The following is a 20726-nucleotide window of genomic DNA, read 5'->3' on the forward strand; positions in this document are numbered from 1 at the left end:
GTTTTGTTTTGATTTACTAATCCACTTTAATCTTTGCTAAGGGTGTAATAAAAAGGACAGGGAAAGCTGTGTTCACAGAAATGGAGGATGTAGTATGTCTATTTGAATTATTGCAGAGGCCTCAGTAAAGGTTGGTGTGCTCAAAAATAATGATTCTTCATTGTTAGGCATTCAGGTTGCTTTTTTGAATAATGATTGTGGCATCATTGCTTATGTAAATAATACAGTAATGAAACAGGACCCAATTTGAGAACATAAACATTGCAAATTTTAAAAAATCAATATACAATAAAATTAGCCTTTTAATTTCATGTACGGTTCTGTGAATTTTAGCCCATTTATAGGTTTATGTAATTGCTATCACAGTCAGTATGGAATATCCTTCAGCCCCAGAAAATTTCTGTTTTTCCTTTGTAATCACATCCTTCTTCCACCCTTAATACTTGGCAACCACTGATCTGTCAGTGTAGTTTTGTTTTGTCAATAATGTTATATAAATGGAATCATACAGTTCATAGCCTTTGAGACTAACTTCTTTCATTCACATAATTATTTTGTAATTGAGCCAGGCTGTTGTGTATATCAGTAGTTTGTTCCTTGTTACTGCTGGGTGATACTCTCTTGTTATCAGTGTATCAGTTTGCTCATCCATTTACCTGCTTATTGCAAGACATTTGGGTTGTATAGTTGCTTCTGGTTGTGATAGAGTTGCTGTGAACATTTTTGTGTAAGTTTCTGTGCGGATACAGGTTTTCGTTTCTCTAGGATAAATCCCTAGGAGTGGGGGATTGCTGGGTCATGTGGTGAGTGTGTGTTTAACTTCATAAGATACTGCCAGACTGCTTTCGTGTGGGACTGTGCTGTTTGTATCCACACTAGCAATGTATGAAAGTTTTAGCTGTTCAGAATCTGTGTCAGGACTTGACACTGTCAGTATTGTAGCCATTCTAATGGGTGTGTGTAGTGGTATCTTATCATGCTTTTAATTTGCCTTTCCTTCCTGCCTAAGGTTGGTGAACATCTTTTCATGTGCCAAATTGCCTTTTTATATCTTACTTGGTTGAGTGTCTGTTCAAGTCTTTCCGCCATTTAAAAGTTCTGTTTGCTTGCTTTCTTGAGTTGTAAGAGTTTGGGGTTTTTTTGTTTTTATTCTTGGTACAAGTCATTTGATACTTTCTCCATGTCAGTAGTTTGTCTTTTTAATTGTTTTAACAGTACTTGTAGAACAAAAGATTTCAATTTTGATGGAGCCCATTTTATCATTTTTTTCTTTCATGGCTCATGCTTTTGGTGTTAGGTTGAAAATTGTTTAAATCTCAGATGACTTTTTTTTTTCATTCTGCTATACCCTTTTTCTTGAATTATTGTGGTGCTTTGGAAATGAAATGATACTGCAGGAAATTTGTCTCCTAAAGTGAAAGTTAATGTTGAATGTTAACGATGGCTTAAGAAGATCCGCACTTAGAGCCACATATAGTATGATTATTATTATTATAACTATATAAAAACATTCATGTTGAGGAACTTTTGCACAGGGAAGGAACAGAAATGGCTGGTGTGGCTCTTTAAGTCAGTGGTCCCCTAATCCTGGCTGTTACATCAGAATCACCTGGGTAGCTCTTTAAAAACAAAAATACCCAGATTCTCTTTCTCTCAGATCCGGTGTGGGCCCTTGACTTTTTGTGTGTGTGTTAGTCTCTCAGTTGTGTGCAACTCTGCGGCCCTATGAAACTGTGGCCAGCCAGGCTCCTCTGTGTGCATGGAGTTCTCCAGACGGGAATACTGGAGTGGGTTGCTATTTTCTTACGGGGATATTCCTGACCCAGGTCTCCTGCGTTGCAGGTGGATTCTTTACCATCTGAGCTACCAGAGAAGCTTTTTAAGATAGAGTTTATTTTTTACAGCAGTTTTTGATTCACACAAAATTGAGCAAAAGGTATAGAGATTTCCTGTATGCCCACTGACATATGTACAGTCTCCCCTACCACAAGCATCCCTGCCAGAGTGGTGTGATTGTTACAATATTGATGATTGTTACAATGTTGAACTTACACTGACTTATCATTATCACCCGCAGTCCATCATTTACATGATGTTTATTCTTGGTGGTGTTTATTCTATACGTTTTGGCAACTGTGTAATGAAATACCATTACAATAGCATACAGAATATTTTCACTGCCCTAAAAATCCTCTATACTCTGCATATTCATTTTTCCTTTCACCCTAAGCCCTGGCAGCCACAGATCTTTTTTTCAGTCTCTTTAGTTATGCTTTTTCCAGGTGGTCATGTGGTTGGAATCATATCGTACGTAGCCTTTTCAGATTGACTTCTTTGACGTTGTAGTATGTACTTAAGGTTCCTCTGCGTCTTTTTGTTTTTTTTTTTTCTCATGGGCTTGATAGCTCATTTCTTTCTAGTGCTGAGTGATACTCGATTGTCTGGATGTACCGCAGTTTGTTTATTCACCTACTGAAGGGCATCTTGTTTGCTTATGTCAGTTACGAGTAAAGCTGCTGTAAACATTAGTGTGGGGGATTTTATGGCGACGTAAGTTGTCAACTCCTTTGGTATTTATTCTGGGGAGCGTAATTTTCTGGATCCCATAGTAAGAATATGTCTAGTTTTGTAAGAAACTGCCACTGTCTTCCCAAGTGGCATTTTGTATCCCTCCCAGCAGTGATTGAGTGTTCCTCTTGCTCTGCATCCTCACCAAATTTGGTGTTGTCCTTGTTTTGGATTTTGGCCATTCTCATAGATGTGTGGTGGCATCCCATTGTTATTTTAATTCAGACTGAACATGTTTTTATATGCCTATTTGCTATCTGAATATCCTTTTGGTGAGGTGTCCTGGTCTTGCCAGTCTCAAAATTTATTGATGAGTTTTATAAATTCTTTTGTGTATTTTGGATAGCAGTCCTTTGTCAGGTGTATGTGTCTTTTGAAAGTATTTTCTTCCAGTCTGTCTTATCTTTTCATCCTCTTGATTGAAATCTCTTAGTCTCTGTAGGATTCTGTTTCTTTGCCAGGTTTATGATCTATTGTTTTAAATTACTGTGTCTTGCTTTATCCTTTGCAAGGCTAGATGCTTTGCATGGTCATCTGTTTTCAGCTACCACTTTAGCCTCTTGTCACAGCTGGTATATCATCCTGGGCTCAGCTTCCATGGTCTTGTTACTTGTTCTTCTTCGTCTCATTCTTCACATTCCAACTCTTCATCTGCATAATGTTCATGTAGATTTTTAAAGTAATGGATCTGGTCACAGTATGATTGGCAGGACCCTTTGGTTCTGGTACCACCTTATCTCAGGGTTCTTCTTCCCCTTTGCCTTTGCTAGTGCAAAAACGAATTATGGTTTTGGTAGGGTGTGAGATTAATAATGTTACGTGTCCCATACTTTCTGTTTCAAGCTTTCTGTACTGTTACGTTAATAATTTGTAAGATAAAGGTTAAATCTTTTGTCACTTTGTGTATTTTGCTTTATATGCCAGCTTAGTCTTGGAAAAGCCTGTTTAGATCTTTGTAAACATTAAATTTTCATCTCTTTCCTACCATTTTATTGTATGTTTGGACAAGTGATCTTTCACTTTTCTTGTATCAGTACAAAGATATTTTTCTGAAACAGTTTTAGAGGAACCATTTCTTGCTCATAGAGTGATCTGAATAAGAGATGATTGCAGCAAGTTTATTTAAGGGCATTTATCTTTCATCTTTTAATCATGTCTCTGTGTGTGAGCATTCAAAAATAAATATAACAAAATTAACTCTTAGTAGCAACTTCCTTTCTACTAAGTAGAATTCACTATTACTGATTTGTCAGGATAATTTTTTGATGTATAATGCAAATAAAGCAGTGTTATCATTTATGACACACTGTGCTGGTTGATCGCATTTTAATCTTGTTGAAGGGCAGTGTCTTATACTTGGTGATATGTTTTTAGTGTATAAATTAGTGATTTTAGAAAACATGTCTTATTTTATAGCTTTGAAATTTAATAGGTAAATTTTTCATTTATTCAGCTGATATACCAAGCATGTTTTTGCATTCCAAAATCAGCATGACTTTATAAATAGTTACAAATAGTTAACATGTAACATATAAAGAGTTAACATATAACTTGAGTTTATAACAAAGGGAATATTTTCACTTAAATCCTTTCAAATGATTAATTTCTAGATTTTCTGGTGTTTAGAATGTATAATACAGTTTCTCTAACATTGTCATAATTTTAATTTAATTGCTACTCAGAGTTTAGAGGGTCAGTGAAAGAATATGAAGCTTGATGAAGAATTTTGTAAATAGGTACATTTTCAGCTTGCTGGGTTTTTTTGTTTGTTTAGCATATGGGAGCTTGCATATGATGTGTGGTAGACTTAATTACTTGAAATAGGTTTTACCATTTTGCATGAAAGTGTTTAACATAGTACTGTCAACTGACATGGATGTTTATCACTTTTAATATTGTCAACATATTTATGGAGTAATCTCTTGGTGATACATTTGAAGTCAAGTAGCTGAGTCTTGTGAACAAGAGTATATGATATAATTTTGAATTATGTGGTATAGACTAGTGGTTTTCATACTGTATGTTTGGTAGAATAGATTAATTGTCCCAACAGTAAAATCTCTCCCTGTTTTCCCTTTACGTGTAAGAAAGAAACTAATTACAATTTTCTCAGCTTCAGCTTTCTCTACTATGTGTTGAGAGTAGTGTGTGTATGTGTGTGTGTGTTTAATCTTTGACACTTAAAATCACTTTGTTCTAGTTCTAATACACAATGACATTTTATTTACATGTGTTTATAATTTGAGTTTTAGGTGTCAGAAAGCACTGTGACTTTAGATTCTTCCCAGCCTAAAAAAGTTAAACCACTGCTGTAGATTATCTATGGTGAAGAATGTTTAGAAGTTAAAAAAAAAAAAAGTCTCTTTAGGCTGGAGTAACTGAGAGTTGAGGTGGACTGTGGAAGATTGGTTGGATTTTAAAAACTGACATTAATAGTTCCAAAGTGTCATAGGAGCTTAGAGGACAGATGCAGTACTTCATGACAAAGCTAAAACCAGAGTCTAGATTCTGTTTCCTAGTCAAAGAATTTTTCCATTGAACTGCTAACATAGCAGGAAGAAGTAATGGTCAGTAACCTTTACTGGAGAAGGTGTGAATATACTTATGGATTGTGGGAAAAAAAAATTCCTGAATTGTTATCAGAATTGCCTTTAAAGGGTATTTCAGACTGGAAGGAACTTTATGCAAAGGCAGATATGGTGAAAGAACTTATTACCTTGTTGGAGGTGAATCATGGTATTGGAGAGTGGGGATGAAATAAAGGGTCTTTTATATTCCAGGCACTGTTCTAGATGTGGGAGGTATACACGGAGAAGAGAGAATCCCTGCTGCCATGGAGCAATAATAAACAGATAAATATGTAATATACTGGTAATTAGTGACGAGTACTGTGAGGAAAAAATAAAGTGTAGGGTGAAGAAGTAGAGGTATTGTTATTAAAACAGGATGGGCAGGGGAGACCTTTTTGTGGAGGTTGAACTTGAGCAAAGGAAAAGGAAATTTCCAACAATAATCCTTTGAAAAATATTCTCATACACTTTCTTTCTGTCTTGTTCTGTGGGACCTGTATAATTCAAATGTTGGTGAGTTTCCTATTGTCACTGAGGCTGCTGAGATTATCCCCAGTTCTTTTCATCCTTTTTACTTTATTCTGCTCTTCAGAGGTTACTTCCACAGTTTTACATTCCAGCTCATTGATGCCTTTGTTTGTTTCAGGTATGCTGTCGTTGATTCTTTCTAGAGTATTCTTAATTTCAGTAATTGTGTTGTTTGTCGCTGTATGTTTATTCTTTAATTCTTATTGGTCTTTGTTAATTGATCTTTGCATGTTCTCTATTTTGTTTACAAGGTTTCTGATCATCTTTACTATTATTTTTCTTTATTTTTTTTTTCAGGTCATTTGCCTATTTCCACTTCTTTTATTTGAACTCCTGTGTTTATAGTTTGTTCCTCCATTTGTGGAGTACTTCTCTGCATTTTCTTTCTTTCTTTTTTTTTTTAAAGTAAACTTTCTGTGTTTGAGTTCTCCTTTGCCTAGGCTTCAAGTTTGAATTCTTTCTTTTGTTTGGTTTCTGCCCTCTGAAGGCTGTTTTAGTGGATTCTGTGAGCTTCCTATAGGGTGGGATTTGTGCTGAATTTTTGTTTGTTTGCTTGTTTTTCCTCTTAAGGGCTAGCTTAAATGAGTTAGTAATCCTGTCTGCTGATGATTGGGTTTGTATTTTTGTTTTTTGTTTTTTTGTTGTTTACATGAGTCCTGCACAGGGTGCTACCACTGGTTGTTCTTGGGTGATGCTGGGTCTTGTATTCAGGTGGTTTAGTTTATGTAAGTTCTCTCTATTTAATACTCAGTAAGGTGAATTATCTGACCATATACGGTTTTGGAATCAGTGCTCCCATTCCAGTGGCTCAGGGCTTGATGTCTGGTCAGAAATAAAGATTCCACCAGTGGTTTGTTACGACATTATGTGAGATCAAACAAGTGGCCAAAAATGAGAAACCAAAGATGAATCCCAGACAAAAGGTAGTTTTAAGATAAGACACATAATAATTAAATAAAATGGAATATACACATTTACTTATGCACCTATAAGCAAAGTCAGAACAGTACAAAAAAATAAAGTACAGTAGATTGAGCTGGTAAAACTGTAAAACAACAGTTATGTTAAAATGTTAAGAAGAAAACTAAATAAAGCCAAACTGGAAAACAAACTAAAGCAAGGTGTTGAGTGGGTATAAAGCAATGAAATAAAATTTTACATATGTTTAGAGGAAAGAAAAGCGAAGAAAGAAGAAAATATAAAGGCAAAGTTATATAGCATTAGATGAAGAAATTTTATATACATTGAAGATTAAATGCATGGGGTAAAGAGCTATAGAAAAGAAAAATGAATCAATGTGAGAAGATATGATAGGTTTTAAAAAATTAAAATTTTAACAAGAAAAAATGAAAACTATAGAAGAAGAAGATGAAAGAAAAGAGGAAAACTCCACAGAACTGCAAAAGCCCAATGTAGAGGCAGAGGTTTATAGTAACAATAAAAAATGTGACTAAATATATACATGTACATGTTGACACATAAGCAAAATCAAAACATTCCAACAAAAATAAAAGGAAAGAAAAAATATATACACCGGTACAAAATTAACCAAATACAACACGGACTGGAAAACAAAGCTAAAGCAAAGGGCCAATTGAGGAATAAAGCTATGAAAATGAGCCTAACATACACATTGAGAGGAGAGGGAAGTAAAGAATGAAAGAATAGTTTTGCAAAGTTAAATAGAGGCTGATAAGGAAGAGTTATACACATTAAAGATAACTGCAAGGGGGAAAGAACAGTAGGAAAAGTAAGTAAAGGAATAAATGTAGAAAATAATAATATGGTTAAAAATTAAAATTTAAAGGGAGAGAGAGAAAGGCAAACTCGACAAAACCACAAAGGCCAACGTAGAGGAAGAGGTAACAACAACAACAACAACAACAACAAAGAGTGACTGCAAAGAAAAGAAAAGCTCAAAAGCTTAATTAGATTCCATATTGCCAAAAAAAGTAACAACTACAGCACAGGGGGTGCAGTGGGGCCGGGGGAGAAGAAAGAAAGAAAGAAATTCTGAAAGGTCTACAGAAGAAGTCCAAATGTAAGAAAGAGAAATGTTTCTCTTGAGTGAATGCTGTCAGAGTCCTTTCCCTCACTGGGAGGCACAGTTCACCTCCTCTCCCTAGGATGCCCTCCAACACTCTGCTGATCTCTGGATCTGCTGTGGAGGCAGCTCAGATTCCAGTGTGGACCTACTCCTGTGTGTTCTTGGCTCAAATGCCCAAAGCCATCAGAATCAGTATGGTTTCTTTTGTGGGAGCTATCAGTTACCTTTTATATATTCCTTAGACTCAGAGTCTGACTAGTTGATCATGTGGATTTAATCTGCAGCTTGTACAGCTGGTGGGAGGTTTTTGTCTATTCTTCCATAGCCTCTTCCCATGGGTTTCAATTGTGATTTTATTTCCAACTCAGCATGCGGGTTGGCCATTAGGGTTTGCTTCTGGGGCTGACCTGGAGGACTTGTGTTTGTCCCATTAGGGCTAGGTGTGGAGGTGGTGCAGCCGCTTGAGTCCCAGGGAACCTGGCAGCACCAGCTACTCAGCGGGGAGTTATCAGTTAGGGCAGAAGGAAATATAGTGCTCTAGAAAGGTATGGCAACCATTATTGATAAATATGCTCCAGTATTCTTGCCTGGAGACCACTCCCCCATCTGACAGAAAAAGCCTGACAGGGCACAGTCTACTGGGCCTAAAAGAGTGGGAAACTGCCCGAATGATCCTGAGTGCATAGACGCAAGATATGTGTTGCCCGTGGCAGCTTTGTCCTAGTGAGTATTGAGAATGAAGGTGGCATAGCTGATTGGCTTGAGGACACTCTGGTGGTTCCAAGTGTTGCAGGGACACGGACTGCTTCCACCACAGGAATTACGGCCCTATCAAGTCTTTCTTTGAGCCTCTTGTAGCTGGCGATCAGACGGCCTCTTTGACCAGTCATTTTCTGGGATTCTGCCCACTCAGGCAAGTGGAGGGCTCCCTTGCCTGGGTTCCTTCTCTGTCGCTCCATGTGGCTAGGCACATATAGGGACATTCTGCCTGGGATACTATTCAGTAGATCTGTGCATCAGACACATAAAAGGACACCCTGGGTGGGGTCCTATCTGTAGTTTAGTGTGTCAGGCTCTTGATGTGCCAGCCTCTCTATTGTTCAGTTGCCAATGTGGCTGTGTGGGGAGAGAGAATCTATAGTGATGCCTTCACCCCCTACACGTGACTCAGCAGTATTCGCCTTGCTTCCATGGTTGCCAGGCTTTCCTACACAAGCATTTCCCACCACAGGCTCCTCCCTTACATCCCCTCTCTTTGTCTCTCCACAGTCAATATAGGCCCTCATCCTGTGATTCCTTCACAGTCCCCAAACTCCAGGTCCCAGGCATGGGTCCAGGGGACCCATTTTGTTGTCCAGGGTGTGTATGGCTGTGGCAAGGACTGTCTGATTCTCATTCTGTTTAGGCTGCCACAGTACAGCTGTTTCAGTGGCAGTCTTAAATGTTTCCTCTCTGATTTAGACAATTACCCTGATGTGGGGATTGGACCCTTGCTTCAGTTCCCCCATCCACCTTGAGCAGGTCATGTCCTACTAACACTCCTGGTTTTCCTCCTAGTTCCTTCATCTTGATAACTTTACATGATTCTACATATTCTTGTCCTCTGGTCAGCTCCTCCTGTCCATTCTCAGCTGGTGTTCTTCATGCATATCTGTGTCTGAAGGTTTTCCTGACGTATCCATGGAGAGAGATACATTCCATGTTCACCTATTACTCCACTATCTTGTTCTGTGAAACTTAAAAAGCTTTGGCTCACAAGAGAAACTATAAGGAAGGTGAAAAGGCACCCTTGTGAATAAAAGAAAACAATAACAAATGAAGCAACGGACAAATAATCTCCAAAATGAGCAAGCAGTTCATGCAGCTCAACACCAGAAAAATAAATGACCATTAAAAAAAAAAAAAAAAGGCCAAACAGACAGTTCCCCAAAGAAGAAATATAGATGGCTGACAAACACATGAGAAGATGCTCAGCATCATTCATGAACAGAGAAATACAAATCAAAGCCACAATGTGGTGCCATTTAACACTGGTCAGAATGGCTGCCATCAAAAAATCTGTAAGTAATAAATGCTGTAGAAGGTATGCAGAAACAGGGATCCTCTTACACTGTTGGTAGGACTGCAAGGTACTTTGGCCATTATGGAGAACAGTGTGGAGATTCCTTAAAACACTTGTAATAGGACTACCATATTACCCAGCAACCCCACATCTGGGCATACACACCAGGGAAAACAGAATTGAAAGAGAGATAGGTACTCCAGTGTTCAGTGGAAAAATGTTTACAATATTCAGAAAGTGGAAGCACTCTAGATGTCCATCAGTTTGCAAATGGATAAGAAAGTTGTAGTAAATATAGACAATGAATTGTTACTCAGCTATAAAAAAGAACATATTTGAGTCAGTTCTAATGAGGTGGATGAAATTGGAGCCTGTTATACAGATTGAAGTAAACCAGAAACAGAAGTGCCCATATAGTATATTAGCATGTATATATGGAATTTGGAATGCGGTAAGGATGAGTCTTTATGCAAGAGAACAAAAGGGACACAGATGTAAAATTGTTTTTGGACTATGAGGGAGAAGCTGAAGGTGGGACAATATGAGGGAACTGCAATTTAACATGTTTATTACCATATGTCGAATAGATGACCAGTGCAAATTTATTACATGAAGCAGGGCATTCAAAGCTGGTTTACTGGGAAAGTGCAGAGGAATGGGGTGAGGGAGGAAGTGCGATTGGGTTCAGGGGGGTGGGGGGTGGGGGGGTTGGGACACACGTACACACCCAGGGCTGATTGATATCAATGTATGGCAAAACAACACCACCACCACCCAAGAAACAAAACGACAAAATTGTAAAGTAAGTAACCTGGAATTAAAACACATTAATTAAATGAAACAAAGAAAATAATATATATTTCTATTTCCAGTTTTTTAAGAAATCTCCACACTGTTCTCCATAGCGACTGAACTAGTTTGCATTCCCACCAACAGTGTAAGAGGGTTCCCTTTTCTCCACACCCTCTCCAGCATTTATCGCTTGTAGACTTTAGTATAGCAGCCATCCTGACTGGCGTGTAATGGTGCCTCATTGTGGTTTTGAATTCCATTTTCTCTGATAATGAGTGATGTTGAGCATCTTTTCATGTGTTTGTTAGTCATCTGTATGTCTTCTTTGGAGAAATGTCTGTTTAGTTCTTTGGCCCATTTTTTGATTGGGTCATTTATTTTTCTGGAATAAAAAAGCCGCAGGAGTTGCTTGTATATTTTTGAGATGAATCCTTTGTCTGTTGCTTTGTTTGCTATTATTTTCTCCCAATCTGAGGGCTGTCTTTTGACCTTGCTTATAGTTTCCTTTGTTGTGCAAAAGCTTTTTAAGTTTGATTAGGTCCCATTTGTTTATTTTTGCTTTTATTTCCAATATTCTGGGAGGTGGGTCATAGAGGATCCTGCTGTGATTTGTGTCAGAGAGTGTTCTGCCTGTGTTCTCCTCTAGGAGTTTTATAGTTTCTGGTCTTACATTTGGATGTTTAATCCATTTTGTGTTTATTTTTTTTGTACGGTGTTAGAAAGTGTTCTAGTTTCATTCTTTTACAAGTGGTTGACCAGTTTTCCCAGCACCACTTGTTAAAGAGGTTGTCTTTTTTCCATTGTATATCCTTGCCTCCTTTGTTGAAGATAAGGTGTCCATAGGTTCACGGATTTATCTCTGGGCTTTCTATTCTGTTCCATTGATCTATATTTCTGTCTTTGTGCCAGTACCATACTGTCTTGATGACTGTGGCTTTGTAGTAGAGCCTGAAGTCGAGAAGGTTGATTCCTACAGTTCTAGTCTTCTTTCTCAAGATTACTTTGGCTATTCGAGGTTTTTTTGTATTTCCATACAAACTGTCATATGACCCAGCAATGCCACTTCTGGGAATACACACCGAGGAAACCAGATCTGAAAGAGACACGTGCACCCCAGTGTTCATTGCAGCACTGTTTATAAAAGCCAGGACATGGAAGCAGCCTAGATGCCCATCAGCAGATGAATGGGAAGGAAGCCGTGGTACATATACACCATGGAATATTACTCAGCCATTAAAAAGAATTCATTTGAATTAGTTCTAATGAGATGGATGAAACTGAATCCCATTATACAGAGTGAAGTAAGCCAGAAAGATAAAGACCAGTATACTAACACATATATATGGAATTTAGAAAGATGGTAACGATAACCCTATATGCAAAACAGAAAACGAGACACAGATGTACAGAACAGACTTTTGGACTCTGTGGGAGAAGGCAAGGGTGGGATGTTTTGAGAGAACAGCATTGAAACATGTATACTATCTAGGGTGAAACAGATCATCAGCCCAGGTTGGATGCATGAGACAAGTGCTCGGGCCTGGTGCACTGGGAAGACCCAGAGGGGTTGGGTAGAGAGGGAGGTGGGAGGGGGGATCGGGATGGGGAATACATGTAAATCCATGGCTGTTTCATTTCAATGTATGACAAAACCCATTACAATATTGTAAAGTAATTAGCCTCCAACTAATCAAAATAAGTGAAAAAAAAAAAAAAGAAAAGCAATGCCAAAGAATGCTCAAACTGTTGCACGATTGCACTCATCTCACACGCTAGTAAAGTAATGCTCAAAATTCTCCAAGCCAGGCTTCAGCAATACATGAACCATGAACTTCCAGATGTTCAAGCAGGTTTTCGAAAAGACAGAGGAACCAGAGATCAAATCGGCAACATCCGCTGGATCGTGGAAACAGCAAGAGAATTCTAGGAAAAAAAAAAAAACGATTTATGCTTTAGTGATTATGCCAAAGCCTTCGACTGTATGGATCACAGTGAACTGTGGAAAATTCTGAAAGAGATGGGAATACCAGACCACCTAACACGCCTCCTGGGAACCTTATATGCATGTAAGGAAGCAACAGTGAGAACTGGACATGGAGAAACAGACTGGTTCCAAATAGGAAAAGGAGTACGTCAAGGCTGTATGTTGTCACCCTGCTTATTTAACATATGCAGAGTACATCATGAGAAACGCTGGGCTGGAAGAAGCACAAACTGGAATCAGGATTGGGTGAAATATCAATAACCTCAGATACGCAGATAACACCACCCTTATGGCAGAGAGTGAAGAGGAACTAAAAAGCCTCTTGATGAAGGTGAAAGGGGAGAGTGAAACAGTTGGCTTAAAGCTCAACATTCTGAAAACTAAGATCAGGGCATCTGGTCCCATCACTTCATGGTAAATTTATGGGCAACAGTGGAAACAGTGTCAGACTTTAGTTTTTGGGGGCGGGGGTGGGGGGGCTGCAAAATCACTGCAGATGATAATTGCAGTTATGAAATTAAAAGATGCTTACTCCTTAGAGGGAACGTTATGACCAACCTAGATGTCATATTAAAAAGCAGAGACATTACTTTGCCAACAAAAGTCCGTCTATCCAATGTTATGGTTTTTCCAGGGGTCATGTATTGATGTGAGAGTTGGTTGTGAAGATAGCTGAGTGCTGAAAAATTGATGCTTTTGAACTGTGGTGTTGGAGAAGACCCTTGAGAGAGTCCCTTGGACTGCAAGGGGATCCAATCAGTCCATTCTAAAGGAGATCAGTCCTGGGTGTTCATTGGAAGGAGTGCTGCTGAAGCTGAAACTCCAAGACTTTGGGCACCTCATGCGAAGAGTACTCATTGGAAAAGACCCTGATGCTGGGAGGAAAAAGGGACGACCGAGGATGATATGGCTGAATGGCATTACCAACTCGATGGACATGAGTTTGAGCAAACTCCGGGAGATGGTGATGGACGCCAGGGAGGCGTGGAGTGCTGCAGTTCATGCGGTTACAAAGAGTTGGACATGACTAAGCGACTGAACTGTACTGCAAGTTATGCATGTGAAACACTTCATAATATCCTAAAGAACTAAAGAAATGCTTGTTGTCTTTTACTCACGTGGAAGGGAATGTCCAGGTGACCATTGATTAAGGTATCTAGTTTGAAGAAATTGCTATGAGCAGCAAAACTGCTGAATACAAATGGCTCCAAGCAGGCTTAGAAACCAGTGCCCCCTCCCAGAGAATCAAGGACCCCTGGACAGCACCCCAGACAACATTTGGCAAGACAGAATCTGGGGAGTTCCTCTAGTTAGTTCCTCTTATCCCTGTAGAAAAGCTAATAAGTATGGCCTGGATGTGTGGTGTGGACTTTCGGTAGGTGTTGGTTTAAGGTGGCCTTTGGAAAATCTTATACATTTTCTGAGGTCCTGGTTGCACATCTGTGAAGTGAAGGTGAGAATACATAACTCATACAGTGTTTGAAAGCATTCCATTAAATGCAAAACTGCTGACACTACAAGTAGTCCAATAAATCCAGCTGTGATAATAGGGACCCTGCTTTGTTAGTGTTTATGCCCAGATCTCTGCTCATTGCCTTACGTGTCATGTGCCCTTCACATGTATTTTCTGAGTAAATGTGTCGGTGAACTATTTCCTTTGGAAGAAGGTTGGGAAGTTAAACCTACAAATGGGAAGCACAGGAAGCTAACACTGAACTGGGCATCTGTGTTCAGTGTGGCACGTCAGTCTCCTGAACCATAGTTAAAAGGGAGAATGGGCTTCCTGATGGTTAAGTGGTTAAGACTCCATGCTTCCCCTGCAGGAGGTGTGGGTTCCATTCTTGGTCGGGGAGCTAAAATCCCACAAGCCATGCAGCGTGGCCAATAAGTAAATAATGTAACACTGAAACTTAAAAATATGAAAGTAAAAGTTTGAAAAATAAATATAAAAAAAAAGTTTTGGCCAAGTGTGTAGATGGACAAGTAGGAGATCTCACACTTTCTGATAAAACAAGGGCTAACTCTCTAGGCCCCACCAGCCTTGCTTCACTTCTGTTCTCCATCTTAGAACTCAGAAGAAAGGAGACTGAAGTGAAGAGGTATAGTCTATGAGAAAGAAAGGGCCATGTGTACTAAGAGGTCAGAGGGCCCCTGGATGACGACCCCGCTGGCCCATTCACAGAGAAGGGGTTATAAGGCCTTGGTACAGTAGCCTCACCTCACCGTTTGTACCCCAGTCGTACCCTTCCTCTATGACTTGGGGTACAGGATCGAGGCCAAATGCTATGAGTGTCCCAGTTCTTTCTGTAGGTCTTTACAGCCATAACTATACCTCCCCTCATCCCTGTTGCTCTCTTCTCCAGATTGTGAGGAGTGTCAGAACTTCTTGATTGACAGCTGTGCTGCCCACAGGCCCCCGACCTTTGTAAAGGACTCTGCAGTGGAAAATGTGCACGCCAAATGCTCAGCCCTCACTCTGCCCCCTGGGTTAAGTATCAGACCATCAGGCATCCCTGCGGCTGGGCTTGGAGCGTGGAGCGAAGCATCTGATCTGTCTTTGGGCCTGCACTTTGACCCCTAAGAGGGCCAGACGATGAAGAGGCCACTAATGGTGGATGCTCCTTGGCTGGTGAGAAATAACCCTGCTTCCCTGTCCTCTGGCCTCTAATCGCTTGTGTGTGGTAGTGGGGGTACTTCATATCTACATGCAAGGGTGCAGATGATGATGACACGGTCATCAATGACACAGTCAGCCCTGTGTACTGTGTGCACTGGTCATGAACACAGGACTTCTATTTAAAGATCAGAAGAAGGTGGGAGACAGCGGTACAGGCAAATAGGATGTCTATCAGTGTATAGGCACAGAGGGCTTCTATCTAAAGATCAGAGGAGAGGTGGGAGACAGTTGTACAGGAATACAGAAGTGACTCCTCACTTGTGGAGCCCTTGACTTCAATCTCAGTAGACTCAGACTTGAAATGATGATTAAAGAGCTTACCATATGGGTCAACTGACAGTTGAATCCATGCAGGCTGAAGAGCATCAGTGACAGCAGAGGGAAATACCTCTTCTATTATTTGCTGCCAAAAAAAAATCAGAGAAGAAAGCTTGTATCTCTTTTCTGACACTCAGCTTACCAAAGGGAGAAACCACTATGAGTATGTGGGTGGAAAGGACACACCTTTGGTCAACTGGATGAGGTGAGTGCAGTGAGTCTGCAGTTTGTAGACGACGTTCCTCCCTCAAGCCCACACCTCTTTCCTTCTCAACCCATCTCCCTCACTAGCTTTCACATCTTCTTTCCTCTTTTCCCTCCATATCATGCTCTTTAATTTCAAAAGACATTAGAAAGAAAAATATAGCTTGCGCTCTCAAAATATGTCTATATTCTCAACAAAACTGAGGTACTTGAAAACAACTTGAGGAGTTTAGATTCACCAGGGATACTTTAACTCACTTAATTGACACTGACCAAGCACTCTTGTGTCCCAGTTTAGACAGTGAACTTCATTACTGAAGCAGATCACACAACTCATGTCCTTTTGGAGAACATACTGCAGACAGACTGCAACCAATCGGTTTTAGGGGTAGTAACCTTAATTTTTATATTTTTTAATAACTCCAGAGCACCAGGGTAATCTAACATGGGAGATGTTGAGTCCATGTGGGCAACAACCTCTCCAGGCTCTGTTCCAGTGAGAAGTGGGCCCTGAGGCCTGGGAAGCAATAGCGGAGGGCAAGATGGCCATGAGCATGGCCATTTTCTGAGGGCCTCTCCTTTCATCAGGGCAGGCAGAAAGTGAACAAACTCTTACTGTTGTGTGTCTCAAACTACGTCAGAGCACTCTCCAAGTGTCCATGGGAGGGGGTGGGCAAGTGAATAGGACCCTAGATGCATGTGGGGAGATGTGAGAAAAGCCTCGGGAAAGAAGGCAGGCTGGGCAGAGTGCTGAGTCGTGCATGCTAGCTTAGGAGCACCAAGTCCTGTGGAATGAAAGAGAACTTAGTTTAGAGTATAGAGGAGCTGGAGATCACCAGTCTTACGGACAGTCCAGGTGGAGACAGGTCTGGAACTGGGACCTGGACAATGGCTAATTAGGTAAGGAGAGAAAAGCATTCCAACCAGGAAGAGGGTCAGAAACAGGATCTGGAAATGGGAATTCACATGGCCTGGTCGAAGGTGTGAACAGAAGGCCCCTATGAGGGGTGGTGGGAGCCATGGTGGCCTCAGAGCCTGAAGGCAAGGAGCTGGCCATGGTCTGACAGTGGAGGGGACTCGTCTCCTGTGGTTTCTTTCCCCTTCCTGGCCTATACCCCAGGTATGTGAACTGTGCCTGGGACGACGACGAGCAGAACCTGATGGCCTTGCAGTATGGCAGATCTTCTACCAAATCTGCCAGGTGGTCAGCCGGGCTGTGAACTTCAGGTCTGATATGCAGACGAGTGTGGCAAGGAACTTGGCGTCAAGCGGGACAGCAGGGAAAAGAGCGAGCTCGTGGCTGGGAAAGGTGAGTGCCACCCCTCTTCCAGTGCCTCCATCATGTCCTGGGGATCCTCCTTGGTCCAGTTCTGAAGCAGAGTACAATCCAGTCTAGAGTCAGTCAAGTTGCAACTAAAATGCCTCAGAATTTGCTTTATTTCATATGACTGTTAGGAAAATGTTTATATTAAAAATGTTAGTTCTAATGTTCAGTATTTCATGCAAAAAATGTGTAATACACTTTCTGCTGAAAGGCGTGTAAGTGAAAAGTTTTCTAGCACATACCAGCCCTCTCACCTTTACCTGTTTCTTCCTCATTTCCTACACATATCTGAGTGACATGCATAGAGTGATTTGCATTCAGTTACTGTTTCAGTTTGTTGTCAAGTGAGTTCATACTCTGTGCCAGACAGGGCTCCACACACTGAAACAGACAGAACCACTCCCTTGGGGCAGCATTGGCTTCATACCAGACAGGGGCTGGTGCTCTGAGGAAGACCAGTGCAGGAAAAGTGCCTTGGGTCAGTATGAGCAGAGGGTGGGGTGTGGTGGAGGATGGTGGGGCAGGGTCTCTGCAGAGATGACACTTCTGGGTAAGGATTCCCGGCAGCGGAGCAACCAGTGCTGCACCCACAGAGCCGGGAAGAGAAGTCATGCCAGTGATAGCAGGAGCAAGCACAGAGAGAGAGGAAGGAGGCTGGATGGAACACCAAAGCCTCGGCGTCCATGTCCATGTGCAGGCCCCCAGGGGTCTTCCTGGAGACATAGAGCAACCGTGCAGCTTTCAGCTGCAAGTGGCATGGTTTCTGTGCTAAGACAATGCTGCAGCTCATTTTTGGGAAGAGACAGCAGCAGGGAGTACCCTCAGAGGTCAGTTCCTTGCGAGACATGAGGGAAGAGTGGGCTGACTGAAGATGCATGGGAGTGAGGGTGTGAGGAGTCTGATGGGAGATGTATTTTAAACCAGGGCTTCCTAGTGCGTGTTAAATGGACTAAAACTGAGTGAAATAAATGAGGAGTGAGTACTGGTGAGGCTTGAGAAAGGACACATCTTTATTTTATGATTTACAGAAGACAGAGGAGCAATTTATGAAACAGTTGGGGTAGCAGGAGCCAGAGACCTGTAGTCAGTGGGACCTGGGCCTCTTGGTCTCATCCAGTCTGAAACCCACTTCCTGCAGAGATCAACACAAAGACTACTCTTTGAACAAGGAGTCTCAAATTCAGTTTTACTCACACCTGCTCTAATCACCCCCTGTGCTGCCTCCCATATGCAGTGAGCTCCAGGCCAGGCACTCCTAACTTAACAGACTCTTTCCCCTCACAGGGAGCCCTTCAGGGAGATTCCACCTAAGTCACCAAGAGTCTTATCTCTCAGTAGGGTAAAATACCTGTGGCCACTGTGACATCACTTTTCCAGATACACACAGGGAAAGGTCCTTGCAGATCCACCTCTATCAGAGACACTGCCTCTGATGCTACTGCAAGGTCCCTAGTCTGGGTAATATGTAGAAAAGGCCATTAACACAGGCTTCCTGGATTTCTGTAGTTGTAGAGAATAAGAATGGAATGGAAAAGAGGACTGTAAAGGCACACTTGATGGGAGACAAATCGTGCACTGTCAACACTAAGATGATCAGTGGGGCAGGCCGTACCATGGCAAACCAGCTACCTGACTAAAAGCTTCCTCTTTCACCAGAACCAAAGCCTAAGATCTACCCTGTGTATCCGACTCTCTGGACTTCTCAAGTCAAAAATTCCTCTCAGATCCTCCTGAGACCATCTGCAAGAGACCACCTCCAACCAGAGGATCCCTGCCCGGTCAGTCAACATCAGCAGCTGTGATATTCTGATCCACACAGCCTGAGTGAAAAACTGGAGCAACGAGAGGGCAAAAAAGTCCCCATCCTTCGATGAAAGGCCGCACGTTTTGCATAAGGCCGAAGAGGATTTCAATGGCCTCTTCCTACTCACCCAAAAGACAAATGGGGGGTTCTGAGGTGCATGAGAGAACGACATAAGAGCCCAGCACAAGCCAGAAACTGAATGCAGAAGAAACAGGCAAATTACTTATGGGGGCAGGGGTATCAGGAATTATAAGACTCAAGTATGGAGAGTGAGGGTAAGTCTCCAAGGATAGGTAAAGTCTCATCACAACCAGAGGACTCACACATGGGAGGAGCCCTATGTATGTAGAAAGTGTGGACAAAGCGTCAGTCAGAAGTCCCATCTCATCAGACAACAGAAGACACACACAGGGGAGGAGCCCTATGTCTGTGGGGAGTGTGGGCAAAAGTCAGTCAGAAGCGCATCTCATCAGAAAACAGAAGACACACACAGGGGAGAAGTCCTATGTTTGAGGAGAGTGGTGCGAAGTTTCAGTGAGAAGTCGGGTGTCGTCACGCAGCAGGGGACATACACCGGGTCGAAAGCATATGTTTGCAGGGAGTGTGGGTGAAGCATCAGTTAGAAGTCAGTTCTCATTAGAGACCAGGGGACACACAGGGGAGAAGCCCTGTTTGTGGGGTGCGAGGGTGAAGCTTCAGTGTGAGGTCCAATCTCATCAGACTGCAGAAGACACATACAGGGAAGAAGCCCCGTGTTTGTGGAGAGTGTGGGCGAAGACTCAGAAGTCAGGTGTCCTCACACAGTAGGGTACACACAGAGAGGGTGTGGGGGAAGCTTCAGTTGGAAGTCAGTTCTTACAGACAAGAGGACATAGGGGAAAGCCCTGTGGGTGTGGGTGAAGCTACAGTGTGAGATCCAATATCATCAGACTCCAGAAGACACACACATGGGAGAAGCCTCATGTTTGTGGGGAGCGTGGGTAACATTTCAGTCAGAAGGCAGGTATCTCCATACACCAGAGGGGACACACCGGGGAGAAACCCTATGTTTGAAGAAATGTGGGTGAAGCTTCAGGTAGAAGTCAGGTGTCATCACAGACCAGAGTACACACACGAGGGAGAACCCTGTGTTTGCAGGGAGTGTGAGTGAAATTTAAGGTATAAATCAGGTTTCAGAGACGAGAGGACACACAGGGGAGAAGCCCTACGTTTGTAGGGAGTGTGGGTGCAGATTCAGTTAGAATTCAGTTCTCAGAGGCCAGAGGAAACAGGGGAGAAGCCCTGTCTGTGGGGGGTGTGGGTGACGGTTCAGTGTGAGTTCCATCTGGAGTTCTCATCAGACTCCAGAAGACACACGGGACAAGCCCCATGTTTCTGGGGAGTGTAGGCAAAGGTTCAGTCAGAAGTTCCATCGCATCAAACAAGAGACGACACACACAGAGAAGCCCTATGTTTGTGGAGAGTGTGGGCGAAATCTCAGAAGTTAGGAGTTCTCACACACCAGAGTACACCCAGGGGAGAAACCCTATGTTTGCAGGGAGTGTCGGTGAAGCTTCAGTTCGAAGTAAGGTCTCAGGGACGTGAGGACACACGGGAGAAGCCCTGTTTCTGGGGCTTGTGGGTGAAGCTTCAGTGTGAGGTCCAATCTCATCAGACTCCAGAAGACACACACAGGGCAGAAAGCCCATGTTTGTGGGGAATGTGGGGAAAGATTCAGTAAGAAGTCAGGTGTCATCACACAGGAGGACACACATGGGGAGAAATCGTATGTTTGCAAAGAGGGTGGGTGAAGCTTTGGCTAGAGTCCAGTTCTCAAAAAGACCAGAGTACACAGAGGGGAGAAGCCCT

At 42.0% G+C, this 20726-nt stretch overlaps 1 long non-coding RNA gene across 4 annotated transcripts in view; it reads left to right on the forward strand.

The window, feature by feature from the left end:
- Window positions 1-19822, forward strand: part of LOC133053666 (uncharacterized) — a 47865-nt gene extending 28043 nt beyond the window's left edge. For 2 of the 4 annotated variants that reach the window (XR_009692301.1, XR_009692302.1), the window contains 3 exons: window positions 14915-15180; window positions 16871-17059; window positions 18731-19822. This is a non-coding gene — a long non-coding RNA (uncharacterized LOC133053666). Of the gene's footprint in view, window positions 1-14914; window positions 15181-15582; window positions 15752-16870; window positions 17060-18730 lie in introns of all 4 variants that reach the window. The other 2 variants (XR_009692303.1, XR_009692304.1) reach the window with 2 other exon arrangements.
- Window positions 19823-20726: the final 904 nt, after the last annotated feature.

The sequence above is a fragment of the Dama dama genome, chromosome Y, assembly GCF_033118175.1.
Source record: "Dama dama isolate Ldn47 chromosome Y, ASM3311817v1, whole genome shotgun sequence".
NCBI classification, from domain to species: domain Eukaryota; kingdom Metazoa; phylum Chordata; class Mammalia; order Artiodactyla; family Cervidae; genus Dama; species Dama dama.